This window comes from Acinonyx jubatus, chromosome X (assembly GCF_027475565.1).
Source record: "Acinonyx jubatus isolate Ajub_Pintada_27869175 chromosome X, VMU_Ajub_asm_v1.0, whole genome shotgun sequence".
NCBI classification, from domain to species: Eukaryota; Metazoa; Chordata; class Mammalia; order Carnivora; family Felidae; genus Acinonyx; species Acinonyx jubatus.
In genome coordinates, this window is record NC_069389.1 from 92,401,517 (window position 1) to 92,421,850 (window position 20,334).

The 20,334-nt window shown below is 42.5% G+C and overlaps 1 pseudogene; it reads right to left on the reverse strand.

Moving 5' to 3' along the window:
* Positions 1 to 3,034: 3,034 nt before the first annotated feature.
* Positions 3,035 to 20,334, reverse strand: part of LOC106966725 (40S ribosomal protein S27-like) — a 58,240-nt pseudogene continuing 40,940 nt past the window's right edge.

Sequence of the window (20,334 nt, forward strand, 5' to 3'; positions counted from 1 at the left end):
CCTCACTTGTAAATGCAACAAATACTGAGCACCTCCTCTGTGCCAGGCACTGCGTTTGCTGCTAGAGAAACAGTGATTAACAAGTTGATGCCTAATTATGACGACCGAGAATGTCAAATGAGGCAATCTGTAAAGTCCCTTTGGGAACTAAGCGTAATCAAAGCCAGCAGTGTTCTAGACGCATTCTCCGACAGTAGGGTGCTGATGAAACGGTCACTTGACTCACTAGGAAAAATGTATAAAGCCTGGACTGGAAGCTGACTCAGAAATGAACTTCTTTGTGACCACAAATCTTCCTCCGTCATCTCCCAGTTGCTAATGCAAATCATCTCCTGGGCAAGACTGATGGAATGTATCCTCCCTACTTGGTGCAGGCCCTGGGACCAAAAAGCCATTGTGATTTTTATGCTGGTCTTCTCTCTTCCTACTTTCTGGCTTGGCAAACAGTTCCCTTTACTCACAGGGATTAATAGCTTTAACATATAGGGACAATCAGACACGGAAGGAGGCATTTAGTAACCAAAAAATTGAGATAAGTGGGCAAACAGAAGTCATGTTGCTGAAAGCTCACATCTATTGATTTTCAATCAAGAGGATCCAAAGGTAGGACGCCTAACTGATGCCACCTTTGTTCCAGCCAAACCATCCAGGAGAAATCAGACATATGTAGCCTAGACCCTTTCTTCCTCCTTTCCTTGGGAGTGACCCTGTCCACAGGGACCCCGTATCTTTCTCTGTCCCTCTAGGTCATAAATGTTAGGGTAGGCCCCTCTCATGAGTACATTCTATCTGTGTCCTACAATTGGATCTATCTGACTGAGCATAGAGTCCGTGTGTGGAAGTGACTTGAGATGGGGCAAGGGTCAGACGACCATGGGTAACGATGTCCTTCCATAGGTTACGTACTCGAAATCAAGAGCCACTGACTGAAAGCTGTCAAGTTTTATTTATTTTTGAGAGAGACAAAGACAGAGCGCCAGCAGGGGATGGTTAGAGAGAGGGGGAGACACAGAATCTGAAGCAGGCTCCAGGCTCCCAGCTGTCAGCACCGAGCCCGATGTGGGGCTCGAACCCACGCACCGCGAGATCGTGACCTGAGCTGAAGTCAGAGGCTCCACCGACTGAGCCACCCGGGCGCTCCCACTAGAAGATTCTCTCAAGGCTTTGACTTCTCTCAGTAGCACCGAGTCATGAGCCACACCACAGGCTGGCCAGTTGGAGCAAATACAAGAAAGCTATTTTGCTACAGGTAAAATAAGAGCCTTTGAGGTGTCAGCTATATGAAGGCAGATGAAATATACTAGGGTGTGTGACCGACCCTGGGTCCTCCTTGAAGGATCCGTCTCTGCTTCACGGACTGAGAAGTTCCATTTCTCATCCTGGTTCTGCCTTTTTATTTACCCTTTATTTGCAACTTGGACCAGAACTCTAGTCCTCTTTGAGTCCCACTAGACGGAGTACATTAGAGGGGCTGAACACCCTCAGGCCCCTGAGGGGCAATGTTCTCCAGATTCATAGGACTCTCCCAGCTGCCCTGCTAATGACCGGTAAGCTACTCTACATGCTATTTTTGCCCCATTCTTGGCCCCATTTCTCTTATTGTCCACTCCTCCCTTTGCTTGGGTTCCAGTGATCTCTTTTCAACCTTTGTCGAGCTGCACCAGCTAAATCAAAGCATCTCATCCTTCCCAATTGCAAGGACCAATTCCACTGTTTTTACACATTAACAAATCCAACCACATTCCCCAAATGGATTCCTCAGTGGTCGATGTTTTTTTTTTTTTCTCCAGAAGACGCAGCAAGGACACAGACCAGGAGTTTCTTTTTCGTGCTTTAAGGAAACCAACATTGAGGAGGTGTGGGGTGCAGCTTGCTAGTAATACGGCTTGAACTGTGCTGGTTGTTGTTTGGCCGGGTTTCTCAGGGAACTTTTTGATGAGCTGGCACCCTTCTGAACTTGGCCTTAAGATCTGAATTAACCTTATTCACAGACCTCGAAGACAATATAAAATACAAGCAAAATAAAGACCTTGAAGCAATAGAACATATCGGCCGAAAGCAATTCCCTTCCATGGCTCTGGCTCCATTGCAATTTACTTACGGATCACAGCTTCCTTCCCTTCTCATCCCAATAGGGTAAACAGCCATTTACCAGCTTTGCTTTTGGCTTTAGTGGAAGCAGATCTTGATTGGGAGCAATCGAGGAGGCAGACAACTGAGAGACCATCTGTGTGCATAGCACAACAGCCCGAAAATTCAGACAGTAGATGCAGATCTGAACGCCACTAGATAGCTGCATAGCCAATGTCACAAAGGTGAGCCAAGTCTCTGAATATTCCATGCATCTCTCTTTGAAATACTCAGACTGGAACGGTATTTTACTTTGAGCCTGGTGGCTTTCTCACGAAAGCCCAAAGAGGTGGCCGGGGTCAGCAGGCATAGCAAACGTCCCAGAGCGGGAAGAATCGCTCATGTAGATATTTGTGTCACGGATACGAGGCACGCAAAGTCATTTTGGTAACAGGAAACAGGATGACCACCTGCCTTATTCACTTGTTTAAGAACTGGCATTTATTTTCCACTGTGCTTTGGGGGAAATTTGTGAGATTTAAAAAGCATACACACTGAAAGCTGTGATAGGCTAAAACTCAATAAGTAACCATACTTAATATTTTGGCAGATTTCCTGCTTTTTCTGTGGATCTTATACCTAAATGAGATCACACTGGGAGATTTATTATTTATTTATTTACTTAATCCAAAATGTGTTTATTGGGATAGTTTCCCGCTCATCTTTTTTTTTTTTTTAATTTATTTGTTTACTTTGAGAGAGAGAGAGAGAGAGAGAGAGAGCAAGCAAGGGAGGGGCAGAAAGAGAGGAAGGCAGGATCCCAAGCAGGTTGCACCCTGTCAGCACAGAACCCAACGCGGGGCTTGAACTCGCCAACCGTGAGATCATAACCTGAGTGGAAACCAACCTATCGGCGACTGAGCCACCCAGGTGCCCCGCCCATTCCTCTTGATTCAGGGTGCTTTTAGCGCTGCTTCCATCTGAAGGAGCATCCTTCTGCAAGCCTTGCTTTTCCTCCTGCAGGTTGCCAGGGACAGCGGAGAAGCCAACACACAAAACTACCATTTGGGCACGGCTTAAGATGGTGGTGGTTTTGGAGCATCCTGGGTACCTCGCGTCCATGAAGGAGGAGCTGGGGCTGTGCACCATAAGCTTCTTCCTGTGTTTCCTCTTCTCCTCTTCCCCGGGAGGGTGGAGGAGGTCCTTTGGGAGGGGATGTTCTCATGGGGAGATCATCACCGCCGGGAAGGGGGACTATAGGGAGCTTTTTAAAGCTTTTTATAGGGAGGTTTTTTTAAGAATTATAACATGGTAATAATTTCCCTATGTTGTACATTCCTTTTTTTTATTGAAAAAACCTTTTTAATGTTTTATTTATTTTTGAGAGAGAGAGAGAGAGAGAGAGACAGAGCATAAGCAGGGGAGGGGCAGAGAGAGAGCGCGAGACATAGAATCCGAAGCAGGCTCCAGGCTCTGAGCTGTCAGCACAGAGCCCCACGCGGGGCTCGAACACACGGACCGTGAAATCGTGACCTGAGCTGAAGTCGGACGCTTAATTGACTGAGCCACCCAGGAACCCCTGTATATTCCTTTTAATAATATCTTAGGGCATGTACAATGGCTCATCTCTCATACATGTAGCTTTTCCCCGACCTTTTGCTTTTTATAAAATGTCATGAGCATTTTTGTGCATAAAAATTTTCCTGTATTTTGGATATTTTTTCTCCTAGTATAGATTCCAGAATAACACCATTGAGAAAAGACTTTGACCCCATGACATGACTGACTGGTGCATGGATGTTTTACTCTGTTCTTACAGGGGTTTGAACACACTTGATTAAATTATTTGGCCTCCGACCAGATGTTGGGCATCGCTCTGTTGGATCCTTAGTAAGCTTTTGTATTTCTCTTAAACTTGTCCTGAAACATCAGCTTTTGGATCTTAGTGACAAGATCACTAATTTCATAATAAAGGGTGTAAGTAGTATATGTAATTGATAGCAGGTTTTACTGAGTACGTACTATGGATCAAGTGTTGTGCTAAAATTCTTATGTGAATAATTTAATGTTTTTCAAGATTTCATGACCATCACAAGTGCTTGGATTTACAGTACAAATAATAGAATCTGAGAACGAGTAAGTCTTTAATGTCTCTGGGCTTAGTTACCTCTATAAATGGGGCAAAAGTACTGGCCTTACCCAACTTACAGGGATAGTCTTAAGGAAATCAGAGTTTTACTAAAACTTTACAAAAGTTATGCAACTCCATGTAAAGCAAGTTTTTAGTATTTTTAAAATTGGTTTATTGTAATTATTGGTAAGAAATACTTACCTACACCTTCTGCAGTGTTGAAAACTTGGGTAGCCTAGAGGCACTTGGGTAGCTCAGTTGGTTAAGTGTCCAGCTCTTGGTGCCAGCTCAGGTCATGATCTCACAGTTTGTGAGTTCGAGCCCCACATCGGGCTCGGTGCTGACAGTGCAGAGCCTGCTTGGGATTCTCTCTCTCCCTGTCTCTCTGCCTCTCCCCTGCTCGCTCACTCTCAAAAATAAATAAACTTAAAGAAAAATCTTTGGTAGCCTAAATAAACCAATGTAATGAAAGCTGGGCTGGAGAAGGTGGGAATTTCATACTTCTTTATTTTTGAAACACATTATTAAATCATGTAGGGAAGATTAAAAAAACAGGCTAATACATATATTAAGAATTATGGGATATTCACTCATATGAGTACTTTAAGAGACAAAACAGATGAACATAAGGGAAGGGAAAGAAAAATAATATAAAAAGAGGGAGGGGGACAAATCAGAAGAGACTCATAAATATAGAGAAGAAACTGAGGGTTGCTGGAGGGGTTGTGGGAGGGGGGATGGGCTACGTGGGTGAGGGGCACTAAGGAATCTACTCCTGAAATCATTGTTTCACTAGATGCTAACTAATTTGGATGTAAATTTTAAAGAAATAAAAAATAAAATAAAATAAAAAGAATTATGGCATATTGCCCTTTTGTACTAGAAATTCTATACAGAAGTTGTTTGAGACTACTAGAAGTTCTATATAGGGGTTGTTTGAGACTGTTTAGAGTTTATTGTGATGTTTGAGATATCACCTATCTTTATTTACCATCCCAATAACTGTAAGTGGGAAAGGAAACATAGACTTTATTACACTTGGGGAAAATGATTGGACACGCCTTATCACATGGCATATCGGCAATGAAGTCAACTATTAATAATTCTGTTTAAATAGGTCCCGTGTCAGTTAACTATTGACATTTACTGAGGAATTGATGTATAATAAAAGGGAAGTGAAGTTCAGGTAGACATTTGGGAAGAAGAGACTGAAGGTAGCCTGTTTCACTGGCCCCTCTAAGAACTTGGAAAGCTAGGCCATGATTGGACATCTTTAAAAGCTGCTCTAATTAATCTTGGGTTGTCATAATCTCCCCCTTGCTTCTAGCCACCCACCTTCTTCCTCGTTCCTGTGATACTTTGTTGGCTTTTTCCTTCTGGTAGTTTTTGTCATTAACCCTTTGTGCCACTAAAGCTTCTTTCTGGAAAATAACTGTTTGGATACTGGTCAAGCATACCCTCCCTGACTTGGGGTCCAAGGAAGAAGTTCCTCCTTTCCCTAGTCCAGCTCATCTTGTACTAACCTAACACAAAGGGCCTGTTGAAGACACTTCTGGGTCATAAAAGCCTCTCTTTTCAGTTTTTAACTTGAAAGTTTTGAATGTAATACACCACTAAGCCTAGTAGGAAGATAAAAAACAAAACAAAACCCAGGAACAAGGGCACCCTGTGGCTCAGTCAGTTATGTCCGACTCTCGGTGTCGGCTCAGGTCACGATCTCACAGTTTGTGAGATCGAGCCCTACACCAGGTTCTACACGGACAGCACGGAGCCTGCTTGGGATTCTCTCCCTCCCTGTCTCTCTGCCCCTCCACCTCTCACGGGCACGCTCTCTCTCTCTCGAAATAACTAAGTAGGTAACTAAATGAATAAATCAATAAATAACAGGGACAGTTTGGCAGGATTTTGATTTTGACGAAGAAATGCAAAAGTGTATAAGGGTATGAACCTCACTGCTGTCTCAGATGTCTTTTGAAGGGTGGGCCCTGGGACCTTTTGCAAGAATATGTTGCCCGGGGTTCTCAGGGATGAAGACCAAGAAACGAGGCAACATAACTGCTAGGGACACATGTTTCTGTCGCCAAACTGACCTGTCCGTTACACAAACATTTAACTAGTTTGTTACCGCGCAAGCGTTTTGCATATGCGGCGATAGGAAAGTCCTGAAGCTGTGCACCTCAAGGATAGAAGATTGTGTCTTTAGATGAGGGCTGGAGTCAGTTAATCCCAAGGACAAATACTTCAGAGTTGAGAGGGAAGAACCAAGAAGAATTGCATCGATTTGGTTGCCAACTAGTCATACAGAAAGACAAACCAGCTTAAGGGGTGTTGTAATCGTGTGCATTGCCCAAAAGTCGGAATTTGCAAACAAGCTGAAATGATATTAAAAATAAATATCATGAGGTAATCCTTATTTTTCCTGTCATAGCTTTATCAGTCCTTGCCTTTTGGAGGGCCATCAAGGTGATTTAGTCTTGCTCACAAGGATAATATAGCACTTTGCAGTCAATGGATATTGTTCAGGGGCACCCGGGTGGCTCGGTCTGTCAAGCGTCTGACTTCGACTCAGGTCACGATCTCAAGGTTTGTGAGCTCCAGCCCCACAACGGGCTCTGGGCTGACAGCACGGAGCCTGCTTGGGATTCTGTCTCTCCTCCCTCTCTTCCTGTCTCTGCTGTGCTCTCTCTCTCTCTCTCCCAAAATAAATAAATACACTTAAAAAATCTTTTAGAAAAATAAAAAAGCATATGAAATACTCCCAACGACTTAGGATCGTCTTAGAATTCATGCTCTTCTTCAATGAAAAATTTAAACTATGCATGTATATGTATGCAGACTCTCTTTTGTGTTTTTGCTTAGACTGTCCCTTCTGCTTGGAATCCCAATCTTCTCTTGCCTTCCCAGCAAACTTCCGTTTACTCCTTGAGACTCAAACATGCTTCCGGAAGACTTCCAAGACTTTTACAGAGAGGTAGTTGCCTCCTCTTGTGTATTCCCATAGCATTTTATCCATACCACTTATCATATTGCTATAATCGTGGGTCTCCTTGCTGCCTCCCCCACTAGCATGTACGGGTCTGGAGGAAAGGGACCACATTCTAGTTTTCTCTGAGCAGTTAGAGTAAACGCTTGTCCGGTGTTTTTTGAATAAATGGATTACTACCTTAGAGCTAACGGATTGTTGCTGGCACCTGTGTTTGCTGAGCTCCACGGGACCAGTGAAGGCAGTGTGGTCTGGTGCCAGGAAAGGGTAATTGAGTGGCGCCCTAAGTAGAGTCCATAGTTACTCTTAACAGAAAAGGAAGCCAGCATGGTAATTTTCTAACCTGGCTGCAGATTAGATTAGAATCACATGGAGGACTTTCACAGCTCTCAATCCCTGGTCTCATCTCCGACCTTAAATCAGAATACTGGGGATGGGGGCCCAGGCAGTGATAGTATTTAAGTCTTTCTGTGGGATTCTAACATGCAGCCAGGGTGAAGTACCACTGAGCTTGAACTTGAGGAGCCCAGTATTGTCAGGTAGTGTCCATGCTGAAGTGGAAATAGGAGAGGAGATGAGGTATAACTACAAAGTCAAGAATTTGAATCCAGGTGTGAAATTACGGAGACAGACCCATGAAGCAGGGAGGAGCCCAAATCAGAACATAGAATAAAGGGCTGATTAATGCTAAGTTCCATAATAATAGCCAGATAAGAGTCAGAAGTTTAATGTGCAGAGATCAGAGATGGTCAGAGAGCAAGGTTTCTAAGTATAACAAACAGGTGCCGGAGATTGTACACTCCTTTGGAGCCATGGTTTGGGTCCATCAAGCTTGACTAATTTACAGGGTCTCACTTCTGCAGTCAAGGGGCTCCAAAACAAATCGGGTTTATTACAAAACCATAGGCTTTATATGTGCACACAGTCTGTCTTTCTCCAATTATTTGGCTCACCAGCCTTGGACATTTTTGAGAACTCAGGAAAATCCAATTTTCCACAAAAATTCTCCTTTGCCCCCTTTTCTCTTCCCCTTGTTCTTCCTTTTCTTCTTCTTTTTTCTTCTTCTTCCTTTCTTCTTTTTTTCTTCTTTCTTCTTCTTCTTCTTCTTCTTCTTCTTCTTCTTCTTCTTTCTTTGTTTTTCTTCCTCCTCCTCCTCCTCCTCCTCCTTCTTCTTCTTCCTCCTCCTCCTCCTCTTCTTCTTTCTTCCTCTTCTTCTTCTTTCTTCTTCTTCTTCTTCTTCTTCTTCTTCCTCCTCCTCCTCCTCTTCTTCTTCTTCTTTCTTCTTCTTCTTCTTCTTCTTCTTCTTCTTCTTCTTCTTCTTCCTCCTCCTCCTCCTCTTCTTCTTCTTTCTTCCTCTTCTTCTTCTTCTTCTTCTTCTTCTTCTTCCTTCCCCTTCTTCTTCTTCTTCTTCTTCTTCTCTTCCTCTTCTTCTTCCTCTTCTTCTTTTTCTTCTCCCCCTCCCCCTCCTTCTTCTTGCTATTATTATTAATATTCGCTGCAGCAATCATGTCAGGTTAAAGTTGAGTGAAAGAAGTCTGGGATACAAAGGTGCAATGAGTGTAATGCATTAAAAATATCAGCAGATTGACAAGTGCAGTTAATACTAGACAGTTGAAAAACAAGTTAAACAAGATAATTTTCTGTGTGTGCCACATACTTTGTTATTACAGCATTTCCTTCGAAACATTTTATTATCTAATTTCACATGTATTTGTGTGAGATCTTTATTTATGCCTAAGTGGACTTATTTTGAAGTGCCTATCTCTACATACACTTCACAAGAAAAATTATTATGACACGTATTGAGTCAAAATATTCCTCTTAGAGGCAAGGTTTTTTAGGATTGCATGGAAAATACAAGATTCCTGATGTAAGACTCTCTCCTTTGATAGCTAACTACTTATTTGCCATGTTTTCTTAGTTTTACCATATTATTTTCCACGACAATAATTCAGACTTAGGGAAGTATTACAAAGACTTAGAAGTCAATGGACTTGGGAATAAGGAAATCACTGATGATATAGCAGAAGGTAGTTTCAATGGCAATGGTGTCTTAGCCAGATTACAAGGTGCTGATGAGTAAGGGGGTGGTCACAAAGTATAAGCAAGAGAAATAAATTCTTGGTTTTTGAAAAGTTTATGTTTTTCATTTATTTTTTAACGTTTATTTATTTATTTTGAGAGGGGGGAGGGACAGAGAGAGGGAGACAGAGAATCCCCAGCAGGCTCTGCACTGTCAGGGTGTGGAGCCTGATGTGGGGCTCGAACCCACCAACCTCTAGATCATGACCTGGGCCAAAATCAAGAGTCGGACGCTCAACCGACTGAGCTACCCAGGTGCCCCTTGTCAAGTTTGGAAGTAAAAGAAGAGGCAAGGTTGGGTGGCAGCTAATGGAAGGAGTACTACTGAAGTAAATTTTTAGAGTATTTATAGACTTAGAAAAAAGAACTTGAAGAAATTATAGGTTAAAGATAAATATCAAGGGGGGGGGTCATAGAGACTGCCAATTGTACCTCAGTATCTGTCCTCTCCTTCCTTAGTTATAGAAACCTCATGTAATGTTTTGAGTTTATTTATTTATTTTGAGGGAGACAGAGACAATGCGAGTGAGGGAGGGACAGAGAGAGAGGGAGAGAGAGAGAATCTCAAGCAGGCTCTGGGCTGCCAGCGCAGAGCCTGATGCGGGACTCAAGCTCACCAAACCGCGAGATCAGGATCTCAGCCGAAACCAAGAGACGGGCACTTAACCGACTGAGCCATCCAGGAGCCCCATGGTTTTTGTTTTTATTTTTTTAATTTATTTATGCAAATTTAAGTTAACATACAGTACAGTATTGTTGGTTCCAGGAGTAGAACCCAGTGATTCATCAGTTACATAAACACCCAGTGCTCATCCCCCTCCCAAGTGCCCTCCTCAATGCCCATCCCCCGTTTAGCCCATCCCCCTCCACCTCCCCTCCTCAAACCTCATATTTTATCTGGGCATGTGTAAAGGTGTATTTCCCAATCCTCTTTGCAGCGAGGCGTGGCCATATAACGAAGTTCTGGCCTACGGGAGATAAGCAGAAGTGATGTGTGCACTTCTGGAAAGTGTTCTTAAAAGGAAGGAGTGTGCCTTTTATCCTTTTTTCCCCTATTGGCTGGAATGTGGACCTAATGGCCAGAGCTATAGTTCTTGACCTATGAGATAGACTTTGAGGTGAAAGCAGTATGATGGGAATGGAAGAACAAGATAGAAGGAATCTGTGATCTGATGCTTGTGGAGCTAATAATATGCCAGTCCTGGGCTGCTTATGTGTATCTCAGAGGGATCTTTCATCTTGTCTAAAGCACTACTGTTTTGGGTTTTCCATCACTTGCAGCTGAAGTGAATCCTAATACAGCAGATAATTGATATTGGGATGGGATTGGAGTGAAAGTGATGGGTTTTACTCAATAAGGGGGAAGGATACGTGCCTTACCTGAGATAGGATGGAAGGAAGAGAGAATATTAGAGAGTGAAGGAAATTTTAGATCAGTGATCCTCAGGGCGCTTGGGTGGCTCGGTGGGTTAAGCGTCTGACTCTCAAGTTTGGCTCAGGTCATGGTCTTCTGGTTTACGAGATTGAGCCCTGCATCAGGCTCTGTGCTGATGGCACGGAGCCTGCTTGGGATTCTCTCTCTCCCTCCCTCTCTCTCTCTGCCCCTCCCCTGCTTTCATGTGTGCACATGCATGCACTCTCTCTCTCTCTCTCTCTCTCTCTCTCAAAATAAAAAAATAAAATAGATCAGTGCTACTCAAATTGTGGTCCCTGAGCCAGCATCATCAGGGTCACCTGGGAACCTGTTAGAAATGCAAAATCTTGGGCTCCACCCCACAGCCACCGAATCAAAACCCTTGGACGTAGGGTCCAGAAATACGTGTTTTTTAAGAGGATCCCCAGGCGATTTTTATTACAACTTTTGAGGAGCACTGGTCTAAGCTTGGGCCATGGGGGCAGTGCATCTTTCGAGATGTGAATAACAATCCTTGAAGTTCTGCTGTGAATATGGCAAGATGATAATGTTGTGGATGATGATGACTTATCCAGGGTATGGGTGGGAGAAAACTTCCACGAGTTAGAGGGTTTGTCTATGGCCAAGCTAACTTGGCATTACATTTTCACTCTACTCCAGAATAAGGCAGAGCGAGACAAGTCGGGTTGTCATTGTCTCTCAAATTACTTTAAGTCCTTGACCTCTCTGGGTCGTCCACCCGGAGATGATGAACGATTTGAAGGCACACCTTAAGGGTTGTCCACCTTAGATGGTGAATGATTTGAAGGCACAGGTCTTGGATTATTTGCATTAAGCCTCCAGATACTTGTGTCTGGTCACTCAAATGTGCATAAACCACATACAAAGCAGAACTGTTACTGGTGTAACCCAACCAGTTTCCTATTCTCATTTTTTTTGGTTGGGTGTGGGAAAACATTGGAGAATAAGGACCAAAAATTGCCTTCCCTTCCCCAGAACAATCTTACTTAGAGATGGGGCTAAAGTTAGGGGCCCTAATCCTACACTTGTGCCTATTTCGATCTCTGTATTTCTCTGTAATTGAATCTTTTGTGTTGGGCTATGGTCAACTTTGCAAAGACCATTTAAAACATCATAGGCCTGTAAGATAGGTGTAGAGTTATTCACTTTTGCACTGATATCCCCTCTGTCGTTTTTTTTTTTAAAGACTTACATAACATTTCTACTGCACTAACCCAAACTCTCCAAAAATCCCTTACATATCTGATCACTACAAAATGCATAAAGCTAAAATTATACCTAGATACTTGCAAGTGAAAAGAAAAGAATAACATGTAGATAAACTCAAACCTCCAAACTCTCGAAAGTTCCATTTGTCTTTGGCATGGGATTGGGGTAAAAAGTCAGCTGTTTGATTTGAATCAGTTTACTCATCTCGTTTTGCCATAAACAGTATATGGGGACATGTCAAATCTTAATTAATATGGCAGAAGGAACAGGAAGATAAGGAAGAAAAATTATTTTGTTTATATGAAACTATTTTGGTCACAAGGCAAAAAAAAAAAAAAAAAAGGAAAGGAAAGGAAGTCTGACCTATGGCTAATATCTATTTATTCGTGATCATAATCAGCTTCTTGTCCTAAGTTTCTATGTATATAGGATTTAGGCTGTTATATAATTGCCGTGATGCCCATTAAGATAACATTTACTTTTATTAGTATTTTAATTCAATCCTTTGCTAACTTAAGCAGAGGGCTTTGGTAGCCAAATGTACCTCAATTGAAATCTATACGTCATGGGAAATGCATAGTGACCTAAATAAAAACTCCAAATGTGGTCCTGACGGCCTCCTTAGACCCAGGAAATATTGTTTCTTAGCAGGGACTCCTTTGTGACAGGATCATTCCTCACTGAGCCGTACAAAAAGTGCAACCAAAACCAAAAAAAAAAGTTTCAAACGAGCTTGAATGGAGTTCTTTCTAGCGTCTGGTCTAATAATGCTGGTGACACATTTCACGTGTTTCACTGTAGACAGAAAGACATTTAGTAAAGCACTGAGGCTCCAACAGAAAAAAATAATGCAGCAATTACATCTTCAACCAATGACTCTAGATATTGGCCGGAACCCATGTGCTTAGAGAATTTGTCACAACTATGACAACAATATTTAATACCGAGTGTTCCTTTCTTCTGGATAGGGCTAGAAGCTTTACATGAATTACCTCCTGTAAAGCCTCAGAGCACCTGGAGGAAGTAAGAACTATAATTATTCCTACTTTACGGATGAGCAAACCAAGGCGCAAGGAGCCCAAGGCCACAGAGCTGTTCCCACGCAGAGCCAGAATTGGAATCTGCCTTTTTCTCTTTCTAGAGCCCTCGATTTTATCCACTACAGGCATACCTCTTTTTCTTGTGCTTCGATTTATTGTGTTTAGCAGACACTGTGGGTTTTTTTTCTTAACAAATTGAAGGTCTGTGGTTTGTGCCTCTGTGTCACATTTTGTAATTCTTACTATATTTCTTTAAACAATATTTTAAATGTTTATTTGTTTTTGAGAGAGACAGCGTGAGCGGGGGAGAGCAGAGAGAGAGAGAGGGAGACAGAGAATCCAAAGCAGGCTCCAGGCTCTGAGCCGTCAGCACAGAGCCCGATGTGGGGCTCCAACCCACAAACCATGAGATCATGACCCGAGCCGAAGTCGGACGCTTAACCGACTGAGCCACCCAGGCACCCCCTCGCTATATTTCAAACTTTCTCATTATTTTTATATTTGTTACAGTGATCTGTGATCAGTGACTATGACTCACAGAAAGCTCAGATGGTGGTTAGCATTTTGTAGCAATAAAGCATTTTTAAATTAAGGTCTTTGTATTGTTTTTTTTTTTTTTTTTCGACATAATGCTGTTGCTGTACCACATGGAAGCAAATAAATACACTGTTAGTTCTATTTGGTGATTCTATTTGACCAAGTGACTGACCAGATACGTGGATAGGGCAACCGAACTGGCCAGCCAATTCAGTCCCAATGGCCAATCTGGTGATTCACAGGATAAGGCAGCCTGAAGACTGCACGGAAGTTTTACTATAATTCTTTCATGGTGCTTGAGTGGTAGATATGCTGTATGGCTGTTTAGGAGGAAAAATTGCTGTTTCTCTCCTTTTTAAAAATTTATTTTGAGAGAGAGTGGGCGGAGGCAGAGAGAGAGGGAGGGAGAGAATCCCGATGTGAGGCTCGAACTCACGAACCTGTGACATAATGACCTAAGCTGAAGTCAAGAGTTGGAGCTTAACCAACTGAGCCACCCAGATGCCCCTAAAATCACTGTTTCTTTCTTGCGTGAAACACTCAGGCCACTGTTTGGGGGAAGGTGGTAAATTCCGCTTCAGGCCGCACTGCAGATAGGTTCTGGCTGATCTTTTTGAGGGCATTAATCTTTCCGTTTTTTATTGTAGTCTGTTTTGTTCTGGAACCATGCCGTCCGATATGGCAGTCACTGCGCTCATGTGGTGAGTGCAGCTGAGATGATGAAATACACACCGGTTTTGATTTCATACAGAAAAACATAAAATATCTGGATTTTAATATTGATTATGTGTTAAAATGGTAATACTTGGGATATGTGGATTAAATAAAACGTGAGTAAGATTAATTTCACAGCTGTCCACTTTTGCTCTCTAAATGTGACTTCTAGAGATCTTTTTTTTTCTTTCAAAATTTATTTATTTAAATTCAAGTTGGCTAAGGGGCGCCTGAGTGGTTTAGTCGGTTAAGTGCCCGAGTTCAGCTTGGGTCCTGATCTCACGGTTTGTGGGTTTGAGCCCCGTGTCAGGCTCTGTGCTGACAGCTGGGAGCCTGGAGCCTGCTTCGGATTCTGTCTCCCTCTCTCTCTCTTCCCCTCCCCCACTCATGCTCTATCTTTCTCTGTCTCTCAAAAATAAATAAACAGTAAAAAAATTATCATATATATGCTTCCTCCATGCAGCCTTTTTCTTTGTTCTCCTCCTACACTTGACTCTTTTCTTTTTTTGTAAAATTTACTTATTTATTTTGAGAGATTGAAAGAGTGCACATGGCAGAGGGGCAGAGAGAGGGTAAGAGAGAGAATTGCAAGCAGGCTCCGCACTGTCAGCAGTGAGGAGCCCAACACGGGGCTCAGTATGGGGCTCAACATGGGTCTCGAACCTGGAGAACTGTGAGATCGTGACCTGAGCCGAAATCAAGAGTTGAATGTTTAACCAACTGAGCCACCCGGGCGCCCCATCCGTTTGACTCTCTTCTGAGGCCTTCATTCCCCCTCCTTAATGCCTCCCTTTCACAGCATCCCCCTTAACACGTCCTAACCTGTCTTCACAATTTACATTGTGAATTGTGTCCTTCCTACGCCGTCTTCCTCTTCAGTCCTGGGCTCGGCTTCCAGCTAAGCACACTCTTCCTTAGCAACCAAGTCATGTGTATGGTGCATTTCTTCCATGCCTTGTATCATGCTAACCACCACGGAACATACTGATAACTTGTTTTGGCAGTTGTCCCCCAGTGGGGGACAAATGTGAAATGTTTTCGTGACTTTTCTGTCCCTGAGTTCATTCTATTCTGTAGACTCTTCCTGTCTTGTTTCTTTTTTTTTTTTTCCTGGGAACTTATTTTTCCAGGGATTTTACGTAATTTTCAAGGCACTTTTTAAAAAGCAACAGCCTTGGGGCACCTGGGTGGCTCAGTCGGTTGAGCATCTGGTCTCGCGGTTCGTGGGTTCAAGCCCCGTGTCCGGCTCTGCTCTGACAGTGTGGAGCCTGCTTGGAATTCTCTTTCTCCTGCTCTCTCTGCCCCTCCCTCACTTGCTCTCTCTCTCTCTCTCTTAAAAAAATGACATTTCGCTGCCAAATGCAAGGCAACAGCTAAAGTCTTGCTAAAAATCATATTATATATAGAAGAAAGCTATGCTAAAGTTTATGCTAATGTATACCTGATACTTAATAAATTTTATTTTATTTATTTTATTTTATTTTTTAATTTTTTAACATTTTGCATTTTTGAGAGAGACAGAGACAGAGTGCAAGCTGGGCGGGGGGGCCGGGGCAGAGAGATAGAGGGAGACACAGAATCTGAAGCGGGCTCCAGGCGACGAGCTGTCAGCACAGAGCCGGACGCGGGGCTTGAACTCACAGATCGTGAGATCATGACCTGAGCCGAAGTCGGACACTCAACCGACTGAGCCACCCAGGAGCCCCAGTAAGTTATATTTTAGACAGATGGTATTCCTAAATATATAGATCCAAGTGTAAATAGAAATGTATATATAAATTGTATATAGACACTCACGACTTCAGTTGAGCTACAGCAGAAATTATTAAGCCAGGAGCGACTAGAAAAGAAAAGTGTACGTTTTTTATAGGCTCAAGACATTACTTTTATTAAAGGAAGACAGAGGTTTGACATTGATTTCGCCTTTGTCACAGCTTCTACATTACTGGTTTAGAATCAAGAAATGCCGTGTTTCTGGATTCCTCATGGAGCACTCCACGGCCGGTCCTCCAATCGATGCTGATTGAAGTAAACTAAGTGGAGGTTCATTGTTCACTCTAGGGTTTCCAGAAACCTTCTGCCCAAGTCTGGAACGGCTTCTTTCCACACATGACTTAGGGTAGACTCCCTCTTTCCTTCCATCAGTAGTCTCCATTAGACCTAAGTGTCCTAAAATGTTTTGTAGATTGGATTCTTCCAAAAGCAAACTCTGAGACAGAGGTAAGCATTCAGCAAGTTCATCAAGCGGTGCTCTCAGGATCAACAACTGTGCAAGGGAAGAGAAAAGAAAGAAGGGAAATAAGAAAAGAAGGGAAGAAACCAACAGTGGTCATAGAGAGAAGTTCAACTGTGAAACAGTCCCAGTAAAGGCCTCAGCCATGCCAAGGTGAGCTCTGAAACTGGGATCTTCCTTTAGAGTCGTCCCACATTGTGATGAGCCGTCAGGGCTTTCTACTTCCGCCTTGACCAGTCGTGGATGCATGCGGTCCCTGGGAAAGGGTTGTGAACTTGGGAGACGCAGTTCTCTGTAGCTGATGATGTATCTGGAGAGGACTGGCAGCTGAGTGCAGTCAGCTCCCCATTCCTAGAAGCTGGGGAATAAACCCTTTGGTCCTTAAGTGGAATCTGAGGTGCGTTATAACATCCACTACGAAGGTCTTTCTTGAATTAATAATTACCCCTGTGGTCAAATTAGTTTGGCAAATGCTAGGCTAAACAGGTTTCTTTACTGGAGGAGTTCTTAGAAATTTAAGTATGTTGGTATGCAAGGTGAATGTCCAATGGGGGAATAGAACATGGAAAAGATAGCGACCATAGGTGACCTGAGAACATATCTTTCGAGAAGTATCTCTTAACCATAGTGCCGTTAAAATTCAGCTTGAGAAATGCTGTTCCAGAGGCAAAGAAGACAGAATAAATACTACAGTTGTGGGAACCTCAGCTCTATTATCTCAGATTTCGTCTCGATGGTCCAACGTAGCAAATAACCTACCTTGATTCAACTATTAGTAAGGTCTGTTGCCCTTGATCAGAGTGCTATGGACTATTAAGTCCGATCCACAGCTAAATCAAGCAGGACTTATTTCTTAATGAAAGTCTACCTTAGTATGGAGACAAATGTTTGCTTTATTGTTGACCATATTTCTTCTCATTCTAACGGGTTTCATTCCGATGGGTTTATGGGCTCGATGTGGTTTTGGAAATTGACATGGTTGACCATAAACGCAATGTTGCTTTCAAGAAAAATTCCTCATGGAATAGTATTGCTGTATGATACAAGAAGGCCTTGAAAAGAATTCAGAGTAAACTACGACTTTTCTTAGCCTGATTTCATGTCAACTTTCACACCTCTGTGATTATTGACTATTGTTAAATCTGTTTTCTCACTGTCATCTTCTTGAAATAGTTTCCACCTCGGGATGTCTGCTTACCTGACTTTCACATAAATCAATTTAGATTAAGTTAGAATCAGACAAGAGGCAGTTTCAGGAATGAAAAAGAAACTCTTCACTGAAATATACTATCTGTATTTGAGAACTTTCATGGACAGGAAGACATAACACTTTAAGAATACGCTTTGAAAAGTTAGAGAGAAATATTTACCTTCAGAAGTGGCAAAGAAGGTCCTGAATGCCCACTGTGATCTGAAACTACTTTTGTTAGAAGTATCGTGACACTAAGTTTTCTCAAAGTCGGTGAGAAAGAACATGTGGCTTTGAACATGAATTTTCAGTATCACACAGGTGTGCACGTGTGTGTAGGAGTGTGTGTGTGTGTGTGTGTGTGTGTGTGTGTGTGTAGAGGGATAGAGAGAGAAAGAGAAAATTTATTTAGAGGTAATCTATATTATACTACAGGATACTAGACTATACTATATCATGGTATACTAGTATAACATATTTTATGTTACACTAGAATAATCTAGATTATACTAAACCCTATATTATGGGAGTTTACTAATGGGATACGTTTTGGCTAGAGGAATCATTATTTTCTATTTCAAAATGAATTCCTATGCTTTACAGTCCTAATATGCTGATTTTTGGTTTATCAGTGTTTATTTGAACCTTTCTGTCAACCTGAGCTTGTCAATCTCGGGCAGTAGGATTTTGTTTCATTTTATTCTTTTTACTAAAATAGTGTCAGTCCCTCTTCCTGACCAAGTCTTTCATTTTAAAAAATGATTCCTAAAAAAAAAAAGACTCCTTAGAGTGGAATTTTTTAAGCTATATTTGACAACTGCAGGAACTGACTGGGGGGTGGGGAGTGGAGCTTAATTGAACTCTGCTAAATAGAAAAGCAAATAAAGTTCCTTGTTCAGAAGTACCCTGGCTTTTGACGATACCTGAAACCAAATAAACTACGTTTTAAGGAAGTACAAGAAGGTTTGTAAGAATAAATGAATTATTTGTGCCCTATTAAAATGTGCTTTCCAGAAGTTTGGCAACCTATTCTTCTCCAGTCAAAAATGACTTTAAAATTTTTTTAAAAATGTTTATTTATTTTTGAGAGACAGAGACAGAGTGTGAGCAGGGGAGGGGCAGAGAGAGAGAGAGAGAGAGAGAGAGGGAGACACAGAATCCAAAGCAGGCTCCAGGCTCTGAGCTGTCAGCACAGAGCCTGACGCAGGGCTCGAACCCACGAACCACGAGATCATGACGTGAGCTGGAGTCGGACGCTGAACTGACTGAGCCACCCAGGTGCCTTACCAGTTGCTGCTTTTAATCAAGTTTTGGTTAAACTAGTTTTCGATATAGGTGCAATTTGTTTCATGTTCATATTTGGTTGAATGATGAGATTGAACTTCAATTTAGATGTAAACCAATTATGTATTTCATAGGATGTGCCCCACCCTGGGCTAAGCGCTACACGGAACCTAAAGCCATTGTATCAGAAGGCTCTCGTCCACCATTGTGATGGATAATTTTATGTGTCAACTTGGCTGGGCTAAGGGATGCCCACATACCCGGAAAGAAACATTATTCCTGAGTGTGTCTGTGAGGCCGTTTCTGGGAGAGATTAGGACTTGGGTTGGTAGACTGAGTAAAGGAGGTCATCCTCACCCAAGCGGGTGGGCAGCAGCCAATCAGTTGAAGACCAGAAGAGAGGTCTTCAGAAAGGAGGAGGGAGGGGGAAATTTCCTCTTTGCCTGAGTTGGAACATCCATCTCTTCCTGCCCTGTATCATCCGTGGCTCCCGGCTCGTGGGCCTTTGTACTCAGATTGGGACTTCAGCCATTGACCCTCTCTCTGGTCCTCAGGACTTCAGACTCTGACTGAATTGTGCCATTGATGTTCCTGGGGCTCCAGCTTGTGGATGGCAGATCATGGGACTTATTGGCCTCTACAATAGCATGAGCCAATTTTACTATCTATTATATCTATTAGAGAAATGTAAAATTTATATGTAAACATGTAAATGTAAAGTACCTACAGATATGTCTTATTTGATTATATATATGTGTATATACATCCCATTGGTTCTGTTTCTCAGGAGAACCCCGACTAATACAACCATTTAGTCACAACTCCTACTGTCCAAGTAAAGCCAGGGTAGCTCCCTAGGCTCGCCCCTTCCCAGACTTACCTTGACCATGCCACACAATTTCTAGTTTTCAATGTATTTATCTTAGTGGCTTGTGACTACCCCATGCTGTGGGATGGGAGAATTCATGGTCACCAATTATGTTGCCAAAGACCAGTAAACATATAGGATTAGGTTCTTGGGTTAACGATACAGCCTTATTCTCCCCCCAATGGCCAGTCCCTTTTCCCAAAACAATTTGATATTTAAACACTGATTTTATCTATTTTTTAATTTTTTAAATTTTTATTTATTTTTGAGCGAGCGAGAGAGACAGAGCACGAGCTGGGGAGAGACAGAGAGAGAGAGGGAGACACAGAATGTGAAGCAGGCTCCAAGCTCCAATGCTGTCAGCACAGAGATCAAAGCGGGGCTTGAACTCACAAACTGTGAGATCATGACCTGAGCCGAAGTCGTCCGCTTAACTGGCTGAACCACCCAGGTGCCCCTATTTATTTATTTTAAAGGTGTATTAATTTTGAGGGACGCCTGGGCAGCTCAGTTGGTTAAGCGTCTGACTTTGGCTCAGGTCATGATCTCGTGGTTCATG